The following is a 13,283-nucleotide window of genomic DNA, read 5'->3' as shown; positions in this document are numbered from 1 at the left end:
TTAGAGAACTGATGGGGGTTTCCCACAGTGGTTCAGAATAAATGACGCCATCCGTCTGTGTTGAAGTTGTGTCAAATCGAACAGTTATTTCTGCATTATTTGTTGAAACAGATGTCAGTGGAACCAATGCAAGATCATTTTCCAACCTCCCCAAGCTCGGAGAGGTCTCAGTGTTGCTGCTCACAACTTGTAGAGGGACTTATTGACCAGTAGTGAGAGGGATTCGGGAACTACTGGCTGTTCCTCTTGGTCTGCTGTGCAAGATCAGCCACATGGTGTAACTTGACATTGTCAATAGATACAAAGTGGTTTTCCTTAGCACCAGCCAACGGTGGTAGAATAACAGTTCTGGTACTGTGTATTCCCAAGACTCGGACCGGTGCACGTTAAGAAGGACCAAACTCCTTTTTCACAATAACTTTTTCACTTACTATATCCCCAACTTTAGGAATCCAGCTAGTAGGTGTTTCTGGTACATCCTTAATTCTTGTGGAGGCAGCACTGGCAGAAGCGTTGTCGTCACAGCACTGTTGTAAGTCCTGTAAGACAGTGACACGTTCATTTATGTCTAAGGGTGTTTCTGCCACCTCCACGCCAGGACCATCAAGATCTGGAACATACATTTGTGTTCTGAACAGGCAGTCATATGAAGTACGACCCCTCCCAGGGACCTCCTAGACAGATTGTTAAGTACTCTCTGTACTCCACACGGGTGGTTAAACCAACTACGACCCACACCTAAGACTGTGGTTATTAAGGACTGCTTTAAATCATAGTTTTGTCACTCCACAACACTATTTCCCTCAGGATGAAATGAAGACCAGTAATGGAGTTGGACTTTTAATGAAGCCATGGCGTCCCTGAATGCTTTTGAGGTGAAAGCCAGGCCCTGGTCCGAGTGGAAAGCCGCAACTTGATATGTACCAATAAAGGCTCACAAATATTTATTAACAGTCCGAGCGTCAGCCGAGTGTTGTGGCCACACCCATAAAAATCTGTAGCAGGAGTCAACAGAGACTAAAATGTATTTTTATGCATTATCTGGTGTTAGGGGAACACAATGGTCCAAGTACACACATTGTAATGGTTTGTTGGAAATTAGGAGGGGTGTCTGCAGTGGGCGTTTGGCGGTGGAACTCTTAATTTGTTGGCAGATGTCACAAGAAAGAACATACTGCTTGGCCTGTTTGTATGGGCCTGGCCTCCAATAACATGCTTGGAATAATGACATTGTAGCCGCCACACCAGCATGGGCAAATGCTACCTTCTCATGCGCTGTTTAATCAATTCTGATCTTGTCTCCTAGTCAGGAATTACTCAAACCCCCACGCCTGGTATTACTACCTCGGCATCTAGGAAGCCTCCCATTTTGTAGGAATATATAGCAGGAAAGGCTTTTAGATAAGGCGTGCCTTCAGCCGTAGCATTCACGGCAGCCCATATGTCATTGTCTGGTTTCACTCCTGAGCGGGTTACTGCAACAACAGTAGCCGGAGCCACTGCTGATTTAGCGGCTTCATTAGCCAGTGTATTTCCAGCAATGTCTATTCCAAAACACTGGTGTTCAAGTGTATGTACAACATGGATGTTTGGTAGCATTTCCTTCAGATCTGCTACTTTCCCCCACATAAGTCTGTGTTTGATGGTGTTGTCTTTAGAAACTCTGAACCCATTCTGGCACAGTAATGCAGGTATTCATTGAAGGACAAGACACAGTAGTACTTATCACAAACAATCAATGTTAACTGTGCAGGATCCGTATGTTTCAGTGCCATCACCTGAGCCTTTAGCTCTGCCAACTGTGCTGTGCAATCCCCTAGGGTTTGCATGAATGTGTGTTGGGGACAAAATGTATTATCCTCTGTGTAGCCACTTACGACTGCGCAAGCAGCAGAGTACTAATGTTTTGTACCTACTGCAGGTTGTGCTGAGCCATCGGTATACATGACTCTTTGATATTGATCAATAGGCAGTGTATTTACTGGAACTGGGTATTCTAGTTCATTCTGCAAAATTTCTTGAGTTTGTAATTTTGTGTCAAAAATGTAGTCTACAACAGTGGCTGTCAAAGATGTTGTTCATTGAATCCAACATGGATGTAATGCTTTAGTGTTTGGAGCGAATGGCTTTGGTAACAGCCTGAAGGGCTGGGATAGGGAGATGAAAATAATGTGTTTGCCTTGGGCTAGAGGTCTTTCTTTAATTACAGCCATCAGAACAGCAGTGAGGATGTTCTCAGTGGTATCAAAGGGTTGTTCTGCTCCTGAATACAAATGTGATTTGTATGCAATCGGGACTGTCTCAATCTCATTGAAAGTTACATAGGTAAAACCAATGGCACCAGCAATTACTCTGATGACCAGATGTGCTTTCTTGTCCCTTGTGTGTAGGTGTTGTGCTGCAAGCATGTCTGTTTGCAATGCTTTGAGAATGCATGTGTGTTTGACTGTCCAAAATGTACTTGAAAAGTCAGGACATATTAAGGTGTATAAAGGTTTTATGCATGATGCATAATCAGGAATGTAAGTTCTGCCAAAATTTAGGAAACCCAATAGGGATTTGAGTTTTTTACTTGTATTTGGAGGTTGTAACTGTGTGCATGTTTCCAAGAATTGTGGCGCTAGGCTCTTTCCTTCACTTGATAGCTCATATCCCAGAAACAGGACACTAAGAAAGGCTATCTTTTTTTTTTTTTTTTTATTGAATTTGTAGCCGAACTCAGCAAATCCTCCAACAATGCTGGCTACCCGACTTAAATGTTGCAGTAATTCATCATCCGTGAGACAGATATCATCTACATAGGACAATGCTTCAGGGTCAATGTCGTGCAATATGGAAGTCACATGAGCTGCGAACAGTCCTGGACTGTTCTGTATCCCTGGCATAAGTGACAGAATTTTGTCTGGGAGCCTAGTGCGCTGAAACTTGTTAAGTCTCTACTCTCGGGTGCTATATTTTGGCAGAAGAAACCATTGGAGATGTCCAGTGTTGTTTTGTATTTTTTGCACATTATGGGGGTCATTCTAACCCTGGCGGTCGGTGATAAAGCGGCGGCCAACCCGCCAACAGGCCGGCGGTCGAAAAAAATGGAATTCTGACCCTGGCGGGACCCGCCAACACAGCCCGCCACATTAACACTCCGACCGCCACGGCGGTACAGACAAACAGCGCGGCGGTCACCGCCAACAGGCAGGCGGCAGACAATGTACCGCTCACACTATCATAACTCACCAATCCGCCACCTTTTCCGGGGCGGGAGCCCCGCCGATAAAAACACGGCCGAAACAGACCACGAACGCGAAAACGCTCACCAAAACACACTCCACGAGTACGGAGGACAGCATGGAACCCGAATTAAACATCCTACCTGCTCTCGTCTACCTTCTCATCTACCACGAGTACGAACGCCGGCGCAGACGACAACGGTGAGTACTGCACCTACGACACACGGGAGGGGGGAGGAGGAAAGGTTACGGCCACACACATATGCGACCCCTACCCCCCCAAACTATGTACACACCAATGCAGAGCAACAATGCACAGTGACACCACCCAAACCCCCCTGAAAAATGCAAAGACATAATTAAATTGTGAAGAAAAATTTATGTAAAAAATAGGCTCTGAAAAATATAGGTCAACTATGCAAAATATCCATACCAAAATAATACTATATACACTGCCATGGAGAACCGAGGCAATTAGTCCTGTACATCAAAAGTAAATAGAATTGTCCGTGGGCCAAAGTGTAGCGACACAAGGGCAAAGCCCACACAGGAGACCTGAGTCCTTTGGAGAGAACACTGCAGGGGCATCTGATGAAAAAACTACAGGCACCTCAGGGGGAAGGGAAGGGGGGGCACCACAGCCACATGAGTCCACGACGCCAGATCCACGAAGGGGCCACCATGCCCACTGTGCCATCCTGGGGAGTGCAAAGACACAGTCTCACAAGTCTCTACAGTGGGTGGGCTGCCCACTGTGCCATCCTGGGGAGTGCAAAGCCACAGTCTCACAAGTCTCTACAGTGGGTGGGCTGCCCACTGTGCCATCCTGGGGAGTGCAAAGCCACAGTCTCTCAAGTCTCTACAGTGGGTGGGCTGCCCACTGTGCCATCCTGGGGAGTGTAAAGCCACAGTCTCTCAAGTCTCTACAGTGGGTGGGCTGCCCACTGTGCCATCCTGGGGAGTGCAAAGCCACAGTCCATCAGGTGGATTACAGTCTCCACTGGTCAAGAAGGAGGCATGAGGGGGAAAGTGAACCGTAAACAGTGCTTGACAGGAAGGGCCCAGCGGAGCGGTGCTTGAGACGGCGGTGCCCAGCGGAGCGGTGCTTGAGACGGCGGTGCCCAGCGGAGCGGTGCTTGACAGGAAGGGCCCAGCGGAGCGGTGCTTGACAGGAAGGACCCAGCGGAGCGGTGCTTGAGACGGCGGTGCCCAGCGGAGCGGTGCTTGACAGGAAGGGCCCAGCGGAGCGGTGCTTGACAGGAAGGGCCCAGCGGAGCAGTGCTTGACAGGAAGGGCCCAGCGGAGCGGTGCTTGAGACGGTGGTGCCCAGCGGAGCGGTGCTTGACAGGAAGGGCCCAGCGGAGCGGTGCTTGAGACGGCGGTGCCCAGCGGAGCGGTGCTTGACAGGAAGGGCCCAGCAGAGCGGTGCTTGAGACGGCGGTGCCCAGCGGAGCGGTGCTTGACAGGAAGGGCCCAGCGGAGCGGTGCTTGAGACGGCGGTGCCCAGCGGAGCGGTGCTTGACAGGAAGGGCCCAGCGGAGCGGTGCTTGACAGGAAGGGCCCAGCGGAGCGGTGCTTGACAGGAAGGGCCCAGCAGAGCGGTGCTTGAGACGGCGGTGCCCAGCGGAGCGGTGCTTGACAGGAAGGGCCCAGCGGAGCGGTGCTTGAGACGGCGGTGCCCTGTTCAGCGGTGCCTATCTTCACGGCGGGGCCCTGTTCAGCGGTGCTCTTCTGCACGGCGGGGCCCTGTTCAGCGGTGCTCTTCTGCACGGCGGGGCCCTGTTCAGCGGTGCTCTTCTGCACGGCGGTGCCCTGTTCAGCGGTGCCTTTCTTCATGGCGGGGCCCTGTTCAGCGGTGCTCTTCTGCACGGCGGGGCCCTGTTCAGCGGTGCTCTTCTGCACGGCGGGGCCCTCTTCAGCGGTGCCTATCTTCACGGCAGGGCCCTGTTCAGCGGTGCTCTTCTGCGCGGTGGGGCCCTGTTCAGCGGTGCTCTTCTGCACGGCGGGGCCCTCTTCAGCGGTGCCTATCTTCACGGCGGGGCCCTGTTCAGCGGTGCTCTGATGCACGGCGGGGCCCTGTTCAGCGGTGCTCATCCAGTAAGTAAAGGGAGCCAGACCTGGGCTGGACTCCCTGCTCAGTCGCCCTCCGACCGTGATGTTTCTGGACCCTTCGGTGACGGAGTCCTGGGCCCTTTGGTGTCCTCCCTTACAGCTGGGATGTGGCATGTGGGGCCTTCCTGCTCTGCGCTCCTGCTGCCTGACTTCTCCGCCCTGCTGCCCTTTCGCTCCTTAGATGGGGCTCTCGGGCCCTTGCCTCCCCTAGATGTTGTGGCAGGTGAAGTGGGCGAACTTTGCTCCTTGGGGGCAGCCGTGTCAGTCCTCGCACGGCGACCCTTTTGTTTCCTGGTCCTCTTGCCTGGGGGGGGGCTGGATGTGTCCTTGCTGCTGATTGAAGTGTCACTGCTGGCAAAGGGTGGACTCCAGAACCCATGTACAACAGTGACACTCGAAGCTGGGCTGGTGGTGGCTGAGGTGCTCTTGGGACTCTTTGCAGATGGAGGGGGTGGGTCATCGGAGGGAAAGAGGTTAAGATTAGCGAGGAAAACCTTTTTAGGGCCAAGGTAAAGGGTAGGAGAAGTGGTGATGGGAGTGGAGGAAGAGGATGTGGTTGTAGGAGAGTCAGGTGTGCTGTCATTGGGTGAAGGTGCTGGTGCTGTAGGCTGTCGTGAGGTGGATGTCTGTTGGGTGGGTGGCTGCCTGCGTTTGTGTGTCTTGGAAGAGGGGGTGACAGACACAGTGGGAGAGGACACAGGGGACGTGTAAATGGCAGTGGGGGTGGTGACTGCACGCGTGCGGACTGTCCTGGAGGGTGTGGTGGTGATGGAAGCACTGGCTGATGTAGGTGTGCATGCAGGTGTGAGTGGAGACGTCACAGGGAGGGAGGAGGGAGACGAGGAGGAGGGGGACACAGAGGTGGTAGTGACTGTTGGAATGTCTGCATCTGGGTGTTGCTTGGGTGAGTGTTTGTGGGATCTGTGGTGCTTGTGTCTGGATGAGCTGCCCTTGGGTGTTGAGGTGTGTGCAGGCTGGTCAGATGGTGTGGATGGGATAGGCTGAGGAACAGGAGACAGAGACAGGCTGGAGGCAGTCAGAAGAGGGAGGCTGGAAACAGGGACAATGGCTGCCGTCAGTGCTGAGGCCAGAGCATTGAACGATTGTTGATGGGCAGCCTGACCCGAATGAATGCCCTCCAGGTAGGCATTGCTCCGATGCACCTCCCTTTCTACCCCCTGGATGGCATTCAAAAGGGTAGTCTGCCCAACAATGAGCGTCCTCAGGAAGTCACTGAGCTCCGCACTGAGGGCAGCAGAGGTGACAGGGGCAGGGGCTGAGGTGCCTGGGGCGAAGGAGACGCCCGCCTTCCTGGGCGAGCGGGCACTGAGCGTAGGCTGAGGGGCTGCTGGGAGGGCGGGGCTGGTGCGCTGGGTTGGGGCTGTACCTGTAGAGGCTGGGGGCACGGATGTTGCCGCCACCGCTAGGGAGCACCCATCCGAGGACGTGTCTGTGTCGCTGGTCTCACCACCGGTCCCCGTTGTGGTGCTCCCCTCGCCCTCCGGATCACTGGTGCCCTCGGTGTCTGTTCCTGGGCCCACCGGGGCCTTGTGACTTGCAGCTCCCTCGTGCTCCAATGCCAAATCTCCTCCGCCTGATGATGCTAATGCACACATGCACAAGAAGATGAAGAAGAAGGGTGGGGGGAGAAAAACGAAGACCAGGTTGAGTGCATGCAATGTCAACACTGTTGGCGGAGAGGACGACAAACGCGCACATGTGTGAGGCTGGACCATCAATAGCTGTACTTGTCACCCTACAGAGGTGGGGGCCGGGAGCACAGGGCCATGCCTAAGGGAGAGGACTACACTACAGAAAGCGCCCTGGCCTAATGTCACCCACAACCCTCCTCCCCCACCCAGACGCCTCCACTGCGCAGAAAGATAGCAGAATGTGCTGATACTCACCCCCTTGTGTCTGCTGTGATGTCCTCAAGCGCCCATCCAAATCAGGGTAGGCCACCGCCAGGATCCGGGACATCAGGGGGGTCAGGGTACGACTGGCACCCCTCCTAGGTTGTGAGGCCATCCTCAGCAGTGACTCGGCGGTCTTCCTGGTCCCGCAGCGGATGTCCTCCCACCTCTTGCGGCAGTGGGTGCCCCGTCTGACGTGGACCCCCAGGGCCCGGACTTCCTTGGCGATGGCACGCCAAATGTCGACTTTCTGATGGGCGCTGACCTATTTGACATGTACAGGGTGGGAAGGAAACATTCATCAATTTACTGCATGTTAGATGTGATTGGCCCCCCTCCCCAACCTTGCCATATGGCACATGCTCTCATCTGTCGTGCGTTGCACTCCTCCATCGCCCCCCACCCCACCAACTTACATCCACCCCACTCCACACAGGCATCGCCCATTCCATGTGCACCCGGTGTACTTACCTGTTGGTCTGGAGGACCGTAGAGTAACGCATACTGGGGGAGGACCCCATCCACGAGCTTCTCCAACTCTTCAGACGTGAAGGCAGGGGCCCTTTCCCCAGTCGCAGCAGCCATTGTCACTTCCAGACCGAGGTCACAGCAGCACTTGCAGTATAGGTCCTCTCCTGTGGATGATCAGGTCTCGAGTGATTAAGCAGATAGAAAATGGCGGTCACGCCCGAAGCGGTGCGTACCGCGGCGGTGCGTACCACGACCGCCGGCGCACCTCGTCATTGGCTCCTGAAACCCATAGGGTTCAATGTTAACCAATGCGTCTTCGTATAGCGGTCTTCGACCGCCTACCGCCACGGTGTTGCCTGGCAGCGCATTGACCTCACATCCCATTGTCCCACTTCACAGGTCAGGCAGCCGCCATTCAAGGGCCCACATGGCATAATTTGTACTGCGTCACACAGGCCTAGGCCTTGCATTGCCACACATACACGCCTTTCAATACATAGATAACCGTGTGCTATGCAAGCTGTGGTGAACGTACCTGTGATTTGCTTGACTCTGTGCTCCATGTTGTCCTTCCTAGGCACCGTCCGCTGGGACTTGCGAGGAGAAGGATGAATCCTTGCGTGTACCGACCGCTGGTGGACCTGTCGACAATGGAAGAACGCCACATCATCCTACGATACCGACTTGACCGTACCACTATACATGAACTGTGTGCCCAGCTGGAGCCAGCCCTGATGTCCCCCATCCGCCAACCCACAGAAATTCCCCCTCTGGTGCAGGTGCTGTCAGTCCTCCATTTTCTTGCAAGTGGCTCATTCCAGACAACAGTGGCCATGTCATCTGGAATGTCTCAGCCCATGTTTCTAAAGTTTTGTCTAGAGTATTGTCTGCCCTGACGAAACACATGCAGAGTTACATTCTATTCCCTGAGGAGGTTGATTTGGCCACTGTGAAGGGTGATTTTTATGCCCTTGGACATATTCCCAACATAATTGGTGCCATTGATGGGGCCCATGTGGCCTTAGTACCCCCAAAAGACGATGAGCAGGTGTACAGAAACAGGAAAAATTACCATTCTATGAACGTCCAGGTGGTCTGTTTGGCTGACCAGTACATCTCCCATGTAAATGCCAAGTTCCCTGGGTCAGTGCATGACGCATATGTGATGCGTAATAGCAGCATCCCTCATATGATGGAACAGATACAGGGACAACGTGTGTGGCTAATAGGTGACTCTGGTTACCCCAACCTGCCTTGGCTATTGACCCCAGTGAGGAATCCCCGGACCAGGGCAGAGGAACGATACAATGAGGCCCATGGGCGAAGTAGGAGGATCATAGAAAGGACCTTTGGCCTCCTGAAAGCCAGGTTTAGGTGCCTGCATATGACAGGGGGATCCCTGATGTACTCACCAAAGAAGGTGTGCCAGATCATCGTGGCTTGCTGTATGCTTCACAATCTGGCATTGCGACGTCAGGTGCCTTTCCTGCAGGAGGATGGTCCAGATGGTGGTGTTGAAGCAGCTGTGGAGCCTGCGGAGAGTGAAGAGGAGGGAGACTCAGAGGACGACACAGACAACAGGGACAGAGTTATCCAACAGTATTTTCAGTAGCACACAGGTAAGAATCACCCACGCCATTCGACTTTTCCTGAAAGCCTCCTGCATCTCAACTTTGTCTATTTCCCCCCAGTTCTTTTAAACGGATTTTTGATTTTCCCTTCCCTTTTCAGTGCTGTATGACCGACTGCGTGACTTCTGCTTGGTTAGCCCATGGACTAATGCTTATTGACCTCGGTATGTGTTCAGCACAAAGTTAACAGAACATAATTGATCTGTAATGTGTTATACATTTGCAAATAATACAGGCTGACTCCTGATTGATTTCAGTGCATTGAGTGATTTATTTTTTGTGCTAGATAATGGTACATGATATTAACACGGTGATGGGTGGGGGTGGAGTAATGTCCATGGCAGAGTACAGTTCTCAGTCTCACAGGTGCATTGTCCATATGCCTGTGGAAGGATGGAGCAGGGGCAGTTCAAGGTTGGACAGGGTGGCAATGTGGGACAGTGGGATGACTTCAGGGGGTATCTCATGCTGGCGGGGGTCTTGACATCCTACTCTGTCTATTTTTTTGATCTCAGGCTCCTCTTGCGGGGTGGTTGTTCTTCAGCAGGAGGTGGGGTTCTGGTGGCCTGTCGTTGTGGTGGGGCCTCCTGTCCACTAGCGCCGGCGGAGGTGGCAGGCTGTTCCTGGTCCGGGCTAGTGACAGGGGCCCTGTGTGGTGACACATGGTCCCGCAACGTGTCTTCAATACGGTTCAGGGCCTGGACTATGCTCCCCATAGCGGTAGAGATGTTGGTGAGTTGATTGCTGAACCCCATGTAGCGTTCCTCCTGCTGTGCCTGGATCTCCTGGAACCTGGCCAGTACCATCGCCATCGTCTCTTGGGAGTGGTGGTAGGCTGCCATGATGGTGGTGAGGGCCTCTTGGAGAGTGGGTTCCCTGGGCCTCTTCTCCCCCCCCTGTCGCACAGCAGCTCTCCGAGTTGCCCGGTTTCCCCCGGACTCTGTCCCCTGGACGGTGTGCCCACTACCACTGCCCCCAGGTCCCTGTTGTTGTTGGGGTGGTGGGTTAGCCTGGGTGCCCTGTAGTGGCAGACACACCGCTGATTGACCTGTCCTAGAGACAGAGGCATGGGCCCGCTGGGTGGGAGCTGTGCTGTTGTTCCCAGAGGGGGTTGGGTCTGCTGTGGCCTGTGGCTGCCTGAGGGGAACCGACTGTCCAGAGGTCCCCGATGGTCCGGGCTGGTCATCAGGTTCCAGGTCGACAGAGCTGCTGTCATCACTGGGGGCCTCTTCCGGGGGGGGATGGACATTTCTGGACCCTCCTGACCAGTGTGTTGGCGTTCGGGTCCTGCATGGGGTAAGAGAGTATGGTTATTGTTTCTGTGTGTGCTATTGCGTGCGATTTATGGGTGTTCTTGTCCCCCAGTGCTGGCATTCCCTTGGGGGAGGTGTTGTGGGGGTGTTTGGGGGGGGGGTATGTGCAGTGGTCATGCTTAGGTGATGGGTGTCCATAGTTTGTGGTGGCATGCAGGGGTTGGTGTTGGGTGGGTTGTGCTGGAGAGACATTCTCAGGGAGGATGTGTGATGGGGGGTTGGGGGTGAGGGTGGGGGTGGGGGTTAGCATGCTGGGGGGGTGAAGTAGTTGAGATTGTACTTACCAGAGTCCATTCCTCCGTGTACTCCAGCGAGGCCATCAGGATGCAGGATGTTTAGTACCTCTTGCTCCCATGCTGTGAATTCGGGGGGAGTGGGTGGGGGTCCCCCGCCAGTCTTCTGCACTGCGATGTTGTGTCGCGAGACCATTGAGCGCACCTTTCCCCGTAAGTTGTTCCAGCGTTTGCGGATGTCGTCTCGATTTCTGGGATGCTGTCCCACCGCGTTGACCCTGTCCACGATCCGCTGCCATAGCTCCGCCTTCCTGGCTATAGTGGTGTGCTGCACCTGTGAGCCGAAGAGCTGGGGTTCAACTCTTATTATTTCCTCCACCATGACCCGGAGTTCTTGGTCCGAAAACCGTGGGTGCCTTTGGGGTGCCATGGGTTGGTGTGGATGAGGTGTGGGGTGGTGTATGTGGTGATGAGTGTGTTGGTGTGTGGTGCTTTGTGCTTCTATGTGGTGTGTGTGATGGTGTAGTGTGCCTCTGTGCCTCTGTGTGATGTAGCTCTCTATTCTGTGATGTGTCTCTCTCTCCTTCGTCTCTGATCTTCGGTCGTAGGGGTTTGTGGGTGATGTGGGTGTGTGTTTTATATTGTGTTGGGTATGTGGGAGTGTTGTGTGTATGTGTTTCAGGTGTCTGTATTTCAAAATGTCCAATGTGGCTGTGTGTTGGTGCTGGGTGTGTATTTTGACCGCAGCGGTGTGTACCGCCGCGTGGATTTGTGGGTCAGAATGACATGGGCGTGTTTGTGTTGCCGTGGCGGTGGAGGTTTGGTCATCTCCAGTTTACCACTGGCCGCTGATGTGGCGGCCTGCTGTGGAGGGCGGATTTTTGGGGATTTGTCAGTTGTGGGTCAGAATGACCGTGGCGGTTTACCGCGGCGGTAGAATTGCGGACTTCTGACCGGCGGTATAGGCCTTTTACCGCCGAGGTCAGAATGACCCCCTATGTTGTTCGTAAGTGCTGTGCTATGTGAGTTTTGTATAGCATATGTGCGTGTATGACTGTCTGTATCCTAAGACTATTCTATGCGAATGGTCCGGTTTAGCTACTGGAATAATAGATTATTCATTGGTGAGAAACAGGGTTCGATCATGCCCTAATACTCTAGTTGTGTGAGGATTTCCCTCACTGGTACTTTAGCATCATGTTTTATTGGATGTTGGGATTGAAGTTGGGGTTGATTTTTAATAGGAATTACTTGGTAGGGGAAATCTTTATGCCATCCTACATGGTTGCGATATAGCACGAGTGCCTGGGCCAATGCCCAATTGATGGTGTAGGATTCTGCGAACTCCTTGGGAACAAGGAGTGAGAAAGAAGGTTTGATTACATCTTCCCCATATGGGCACGTACAGACAAATTCAGGCCGCCAATCCTGTTCGGCCAGCAAGATATCATATATGCTTATGACGCAATCTCAAACAATTGCGTCCAATGTGCGCTCAATGTCTCGTTCTGACTGTAACATTAATTTGTAAACCGTATCAGGCGTGGAGACACGCATGTCCGCAGTTTCTGCTTGTAGGAATTCATCAGTTGCTTTTACCTCCAGATGCTCTAGAAGATTCCGGCGAACTATTGTGACCTCTGCCACACTGTCTAATAGCGCTAGTGCGCACTTCTTGTTCATCAAGAGAGCCCTCTTCTTGAGTGGCTTGGCAAACTGTAACTGCTGCCATCTTTTTCTTTTTGAATTGGGACTTTTGTTGGGGAAGTTTCTCTTCTTTTTTAACCAAAACTTCTGTTTAGCGTTTTTATTCCTGTTTTGGTTTCACGTACTCACTACTTCGCTGTGATCGCCCACCTCTCTCACTGCGTTTTTCTGATGAGTCCTGAAAGGAACAAGATTGGTGTGTATCAGTATATTGATATCTGTAAGGCATTTCTAAGATTATATCTATTCTGTGGGGTCTCTGTATGCAGCGATTCTCCCCTTTCTTTTTTAGGTGTTTGTTGCTTCTTATCCCAGCATTTCTTATTACCCTCAGGAGCTTTCTTGTTAGAATCTTTATTAGATTTACCTTGAAATTGTGGTTTTGTTGGTCTGGCCCCCAGACCATCTCAACCAACACTAGAGTAGGTCCCCACGATGATCTTTGGCAACATGCGTTCTTGATCCTGTGGAGGAATGTCCCGGAGCCACATGTGCACTGCTAATGCGACCGCTTCCCCCTTAAAAATATAATTGAATAGATTGTGGCAAAATTACCCATTAATTGCACCCCCAATCCCAGGGCCGCAGCAACCCCGTATTCATCTTGAATTTGTTCCAACACTTCCGGTAAATTGGCAAGTGTTGGAGTACCATGTGCAGTAGTATAGAGAGTGGCAAA

The sequence above is a fragment of the Pleurodeles waltl genome, chromosome 4_1, assembly GCF_031143425.1.
Source record: "Pleurodeles waltl isolate 20211129_DDA chromosome 4_1, aPleWal1.hap1.20221129, whole genome shotgun sequence".
Taxonomy (NCBI): Eukaryota; Metazoa; Chordata; class Amphibia; order Caudata; family Salamandridae; genus Pleurodeles; species Pleurodeles waltl.
The sequence above is the reverse complement of the archived record's forward strand: the minus strand, read 5'-3'. Positions refer to the sequence as shown.